Here is a 7,750-nt window from a genome sequence, read left to right on the forward strand (position 1 = left end):
GAAGAAAAAAAAACCTTTTTAGATAATATCTAAAGAACACAAAACGTTAATAAGATAAAGCTAGTCTGGTTATTTCAAAATAAAGAAAAAATCAAGTCGTGATTTTAAGAAAATCACAAAAAAATATTAATAGAACGTATGGCCGTTTTCGGCATCCACACATAAGTCCTATTTCCGGTTAAGCCTTTATTTTGAAAGTCCTAGGCGGCAGCTTCGTAGTTCGTGTGAACTTGACACATGTTTTCCGGCTGACTGCACAGCTGTGGAGAAAACTGAGTGATTGTGTGTCCGTGTTGTTCGTCAGGATACGGCAGGGTGTGTGTTTCCTCCGCGATAGAGTCGGTAAGTGACTTTATTAAGTGTTTGCGCATGTAAGTCAAGTTGTTTTTCTTTGTTTGTTTGTTTTGTCACGCGAGGAATAGTTGAAAGCACTCGGAATGAGTTTTGTTCCAGCACCAAACGCGTTGAGAAAAGTTTGAAACAATGTAAGATTTTGTTTTGGGACATTTCAGCTGCTGATGTGTCGTCTGCTCCTGCTGGCTATTAAAACATAGTCCGCTGGTTTTACCTTTGAAACAAATCTACAGGTGAGTTCAGCCCTCAGACACAGGTGGAGACTGTTAACTCAGTGGGAAAAAATAAACAAAGGAGAATTTAGTCCGTGTTTAGGCAACACTTGAGAAGGACAGGGCCTTTATGAAGGCGGGTAAAGGTGTCAGATTCAGTTACAATGACACCCAATACCACAACATGGAGACATGACCACGCTTTACTAAATAAAGAAGAAAAAATATACCAACTTTGCAGAAAAAAATCTACATAAATCATGTAATGTTCAAGTACAGCAGTGAGTAGTTAATATGGTGCCTTCATTTAGCTACAGTAGGAAGTTTGTTCAGTATCTGTCAGTAAAATGGGTTTAATGCATCATTACACTGCATGGCAGTGTGTCTCTTCAGACTGCTGTCAATGTCTTGCAACTAAAATGTTGAGTTCTTCAATGTCACACATGCAGTTAGTAATTTTGGTCCCAAGGCAACCTGTAGATGGATTTTAATAAAATTTTCAGAGTAGTTATTGTTTGTACATCTTCAGCTCATTACCTGTAGGAATCAATCCAATTCAAGATGGCCACCACAACTAATTCTACACAAATATGGCTATATAACTCAGTCAATTTTAGATGTCAAGGTAAATTTTAATGTGATAGTAGCTGAAAGTCATTCACAACACATTATCTGAGCGTATGTTCAGAATTGCTGTATTGCAGTGGTCTCCAACCCTGGTCCTCAGGGCCACCATCCTGCAGGTTTTCCTTGTTTCTCTGCTCCAACACACCTGATTCAGAGGTTAAATCACCTCTTCATGTTCTGCAGAAGTCTGTTAATCAGCCATTGATTTAATCAGGTATTGCTGGTGTTTAACCAAAACAACTACAGCTTTGTCATTTCTTTACATAAGATGATAATCTTAAACTCTAGCATGAAAGGCAATGAGTGACGTGTCTTTCTTCAAGTAATGCAAGGTCTTTAATTTACAAATGCAGTTAATCTCAAAATCTCTTTTATAGCCATGTCATGTAATATCTTATTACTGCCAATGTCTGTTTGCACCTATCTAGTGCAAATACTACAACACATTGTGTTTAGACATTTTGGACTGTGTATCTTTAAACCTGTGAAACACATTTAAATGTGTGCTGTCTTTTTTGAGGACCCTAGGACATCTAGAACCAAGTCAGTTACCTACCTTTGCCTAATGGTATACTGTAAGCCCCTCTCTGGGATCATACAATCACACACACACACACACACACATGCATATTTGGCACTTTTTCTCTTCCACTCTACTTTGGCAGGTCATCTGGTGCTCACGAGTTGCCAAAATAAATAACCTGTGGGTAATTAGGGCTAACTGTGTTCTTTGTCCACTTCTTTTGGAAGCTAATTGGCAGCTAGTCCCCCCTTCATCAGGTCTTGTAGATTTAAGGTCAGTGAACCTGTGACAACACTTCAGTACCTTGTGTTTGATCAGACTAATGGCCACAAAGGACTCTGCGTAAGCTTAATCACTTCAACGTCTGTTTCCTTCTGGCTATGATTTTGTTCCTTTTAAAATGGCCCATATGCTATCTTTTTTCCTTGATGATTCAGGTTTGTTATGACTTTGTGATAATTCTTTGATTTTTGTGGCTATCAAAATGAAATGTTCTCTTTTGTTGTCTTGCTTGTGTTTATGATCAAGAGTCAATAAAACTTGAATGCAACTATGTAATAATGGAGTTGAGCTGTTCAACATGTTGCTGTCCTTCAAACATTTGGGCTGACATGTATCAAGTGTTTGCACAAAAAGGTTGTCCAACATGTTTCACACATTCGTCAAAACAAAAGTTGTGTGCGTAACTGTATGCACACCTTTGAACTGCTGTAAGAATGTGCCACACAAACTTTTTCAGTCGACAGTATCAAACTACAAAGTATTAAAAATCACCTAAATACACTGAAATGACTCCTATTTGAACACGTTTTCCTCATAAGTTTGAGCAGTTATTGTTTAAACCCAACTAATTTACCTGAACCACATTATCCTCATACAACATAAAACAACCTTACTCAAATGTAAACTGTAAAGTTTCCTACATTTTTGTCATGTCTAGATGTAAACAAGCATTGGAGCCTGCACAGAAGGTTGAGGAGCATAAAGTGCATGTGAATGGTCTGAGGAAGAAAACTGTTGGATCAGCATAATAATTCAGAAAAATCCATTCATGATGATTTGTAAGGTCACCAGGGTGTAGACAATCACACACGGCCATAAATAGCTGTGTAAAGTTGCATGTAATTGTGGAACAATGTGGTGCTGGTGGAGGACATCGCCAGTGGAAGAACTGGGAGGCAGCTTGTTTTCAGGGATTGCACAGACCTGCTAGCACATGATGATGCCTTCCTTATTATCTGATTCAGAGTCCCAGGGCTGTTCTTTTAGACCTCTGCACTGAACTGGCTGCATCCTTGCAGAGGGAAATTAGGAGGAGTGGTGTGTTGTCAAAACCTCAGCACACTGGGGTTCCTTTCAGAGGCAGCTGGCTGACAGGTGGGGTGTTTCAGTCATCTCTGAGCCGGGCCATGCCAGCTGTATGGGACTGCCTCATCCATATGATGCCTAGATGGATCAAGTTCCCTGCACCGTGGCTGACATGCTCAACTGATGCACAGCAACTTGGTTCTTAACATCACTTATTTAATAAGTGAGAGTAAGTTCTACCAGGCTCCTGAGTGCCTCTGTGCTTATAGTAATTGTTATTAAACACGTGTAAAGTTGGAAATACCTCAGCCTCAGAAGGGCATTGCCAGCAGATCTGTGCCCCTGGTTCACTTCAGTCATTTCCAGTAAAAATGTGTAACTTGTGCAGAAACTAGTGTCTGACATTACTTGTAGGTGATGAGCAGCCAGCTTTCACTTTAGTCCCATCTTTATGTCTGACTATTTAACTTTTTTGTTACTTTTGAAGGTGTGCACTTGCACAAATGCTAGAGGATATTATTCTGAAATTGTCTCCGTATTTTTTGATGTAGTTTTTTTGCAAACTGGTGAACCTCTGCCCATCTTTCAGCCTGAGTAAATGCTCCTTTTACACCCAGTCCTCCTTGGGACCGGTTGCCAACTAACTTAAGTTGTTGCAAAATGTTCTTACAGCTTTCTTACTTGTACCACTTCCTTTTACAGCCTTTTCTTACCCCATTCCTACTTTTTTGGTGCGTTGTTGCCATCAAATTCAAAATTCCAATTTTTTTTTCCCTAAAATGTAACTTTTTTGTTTACTGTTTTCCATTGAGAATAAAATATGGGTTTGAGATTTCCAAATCATTGTAGTTTGTATAAAATGTAAATAAAACAATGTCCCTTTGTCATAGTTTGAAGGGTGTTTTTGTGTTCCACAAAATCAACTTTATTTCTTTTTGTGTACTCTTTTATAGGACCAGACAATTTAAAGAAACATAAGAACATTCACAAATTATTTGAATGAACTAACAAACTGAAGTAATACATTTCTTTATTCATAAAATGAATATTTTAAGATGTACTTAAATTTAGATAAAACTAAAGATTTCTTTGGAAAACAAATTTGAGATTTTCTTTTTTAATTTTTCTCAAATGGCATGTCTGTATATTACCAGATTTTTTTTTATGCCAAGACAAAAACTTTATGATCAGATTTCCCTTGTAACTCCTTATCAAAATACAACAAGTGGGACAATTTACAGTAGTAAAATATTTTTATTGCCCTTTTAGGGGAGTAAAACTATTTGTACTACAATGTTCATTAGTTAAAATAAATTGTACCTTTTAATTGTAATGCATCTTCAAAAACCAAATATTCAAGTTAAGGTCTTCCACTCCTTTCACAGCTGCTAATCATCCCAACATCAGTACTCGGCAGACACCAACGTACGTGTTAGTTTAAGGATCAGTGAACAGAGCCTACAGTTCATCAGCTGTCCACCTGTGATTTTGTTTGTTGCCTAACTGATCTGCAAACTTGCATTGATCAACATGCTGTTTTTTGTTGTTTTATGTGCTCGTGTAAATTATGTTCAGACACTCTTGGACTAAGTTTGAGCAGACTGTTGGCATCTCTTTCTCTGGATGAGCTGTGGTTAAAAGGATTACTCCACTTAGTTATGGTGCCCTTTGAGTACATTGTGAACAAACTCTGAATTACAGATGTTTTTCATTAAGTGTTCCCATGGTCTCCACCTTCTATGTTCTAGAGGGAGAAGGAAAACTACAAGCAGAGGTTAGTTACATAAGCCTGGTGGGTGTTGCGTCATGGTTATGGAGGCCCTCATTCGGAGAGTGAGAGCTGGGACTTCAGATGGGTCTCCTGCTTCCCACAGATTCTTAAGTTTTGGACCCAGATGCTCAGTGAGCCTGTTCTACTGGGAGACTTGGCTCAGTTCTGTTGGTGAAATGAGGCTCCACCTTTAGATAAATGTTTGCTTTTATGTTCTTTTTTTGCTTATCAGTGTTTATTGCAGCTGACTTAATTGATTTGCATAGATGGGCTTCGTTGTCATGACATCACATTGAAAATTTTAAAAACAACAATGATTTATAGACATTCAATCTTCAAAACAACCCCACCTCTTTTGTTCGCTGCCAGTAAATCAGTCCCTTTAAAATATCAAAAATATTCATAAAAATTTGTGGGTTAGAGTTGATTTACAGTTGAAATCCCAGCATTGTTGAGAAAAACTCAAAAGTCATGATTGATAGTGGATGTTTTTGAACTCGGTGTCTCCTCCGTTGGACACTGTCCACATCCTGCCCAACCAGAAAACTCTTATTCCAACATGTTTGTGTCAGGAGACAGTGATAGGAACATGATGAAAGTGAAAGATTGCCACACTAGTTGATGAGCATTAATTTAGGAAAAGACGAACTATGTAGTTTTGAAGACCAACAGTGCTACATTTATCATCTGCCAGTGGTTTGAAGTTCACATGGAAGATGCTGAAGACATGCCTTGCAAAAAGAAGGTAGCAGAACCACAACTTTGTTATGCCATCTGAAATGTCATCCACTGTGAAACAAACACAAATAATTATTGCATGTCCACAAAATAAAAATGTGAAATGCAATTGCAAAGCAAGTGACCTCATAAAGTGCCAGGGTAATCTTATCTGACATAAAAATGGAAAATTGGTTTCAGTGGGTGATAAATCAACATGCCTGCTAGCACTGTACGCTCCTATAAACCTTGACTGGTCTAACAGAGAGAGCAGAAAACCTTCTCCCCTCCTAGAGATTTTACATCCTTGTATAGCTTGTCATTGTCTTTAATAAAGAGTGTATGCTTTTGATTTGAGTTTGGGGGTCCATTTTTAATCTTTCCAATTGAAAATGATAATAAAAAAATCTGCTTTAGTTCTACAGTGGATATCACTTTTTAATCTCATTGTCTCTGACTTCTTTGTTTTTATTGTGCTGCTTGCTTATTGGCAGTATACAGTTAAAGCCAGATGTTTGTCTGCCATTAAATCACACTAAATCTTTCCTGTTTCAACTCAAGTTTGAGAATTCTGACTATTTATAATTACTAAATGCCTGAATGACAGAATTTTTTATGACTCTTTCTAAAGTCACAGGTTTCCATAAATTTCCTTAATGTTTTGGTAGCATTGCATTTTAAACCATATAACTAGGGTCAAATGTTTTTGGTTTCCTTCTACAAGCTTCTCACAGTAGTTTGCTGAAATTGTTCTCTTGCTGAATCTGGTTTGCAGGCCTCCTTGCTCACACACACCTTTTCAGCTCTGCACACACATTTTCCATTGAATTGAGATCAGGGCTTTGTAATGAATGCTTAGGATCATTGTCCATTTGGAAGAAACATTTTCATACAACTTAATTTTCTGGCTGATGTCTTGAGATATTGTTTCAGTATTTCTACATAATGTTCTTTCCTCATTTATACCATTTGGTGAAATGCACAAGTCAGTCCTACAACACAAGACTCCCACACCATGATGCAGCCTCTCCCATACTTAACAGTTGGGATGGTGAATGAATGAAACTGATGCCTGTTAGGATAAAATACAGGATACACCTTAATAAAATGGGAATGGTTGGTGATATTAACTTCCTGTTTGTGACACATTAGTATATGGGAGGGGGAAAACTTCATCAGATGGGTGGTGACCACGGCGGCCTTTTTTGAAGTCGGCCATTTAGGATCCAACTTTTATTTTTTCAATGGGAAGAGGGTCATGTGACACATCAAACTTATTGGGAATTTCATAAGAAAAACAATGGTGTGCTTGATTTTAATGTAACTTTATTTTTAGGAGAAATGCTACAGGCTTCCAGTATCCGTAGTTTCAGGTGCTGCACATCTCGTGTCTTCACAGCAGAGACGACTGCCTTCAGATGACCCCAAAGATAAAAGTCTAAAGGGGATCAGATCGGGAGACCTTGGGGGCCATTTAACTGGCCCACGACGACCAGTCCACTTTCCAGGAAACTGTTAATCTAGGAATGCTTGGACATGACACCCATATTGTGGTGGTGCACCATCTTGCTGGAAAAACTCAGGGAACGTGCCAGCTTCAGTGCATAAAGAGGGAAACACATCATCATGTAGCATTTTCGTATATCCAGTGGCCTTGAGGTTTCCATTGATGAAGAATGTCTCCTGCGGTGTTGCTATCAGTGTGTGAAGAGTGGGAGAAGAGGGTTGCATTGACAATCCAACACAATGGGCAGCACTTTGAACACATTTTATAAATGGTGAGGAATTTGTAAATAACTCATGAAAGAATACAGTTACGTTAAAACTAAGCACACCATTGTTTTTCTTGTGAAATTCCCAATAAGTTCAGGGTTTCCCCCAGTATATTATAAGTCTGGAGTCCCGCCAGGCTAAGCTCAGCTTGTTTATTGTGAAATGCGTCAATTTTTATACACACACACACCAACATCAACTTGACGTGTTGATCACCACACGAGGCTGCGCGCCCGCCAACAGTGATGAGTTATCACAAAGATGATCAAATGGCTCAAAACTCACGGAAGGAGATTACTGCTGCAGCCGATAAAAAGGAATGTTTTTATAGTCCTGAGTCCTCTGTTGCTTCAGATGACATCACGCTTCATGGATTTACACACACACACAAATACATGTCATATACACATTCAAGTCACTTGTTTTAAATAAATGCTTCTATTTTAATGAAGTTTTGGTCTTCAT

At 38.4% G+C, this 7,750-nt stretch overlaps 1 protein-coding gene across 1 annotated transcript in view; it reads left to right on the forward strand.

Annotated features, from left to right (window-relative positions):
• Positions 1 to 235: 235 nt before the first annotated feature.
• svila (supervillin a) overlaps positions 236 to 7,750 on the forward strand; it is an 83,891-nt gene continuing 76,376 nt past the window's right edge. The window contains exon 1 of the mRNA XM_037973221.1: positions 236 to 342. The gene's annotated coding sequence lies outside the window, so the exon portion shown is untranslated. The remainder of the gene's footprint in view (positions 343 to 7,750) is intronic.

Source organism: Kryptolebias marmoratus, linkage group LG21 (assembly GCF_001649575.2).
Source record: "Kryptolebias marmoratus isolate JLee-2015 linkage group LG21, ASM164957v2, whole genome shotgun sequence".
NCBI classification, from domain to species: Eukaryota; Metazoa; Chordata; class Actinopteri; order Cyprinodontiformes; family Rivulidae; genus Kryptolebias; species Kryptolebias marmoratus.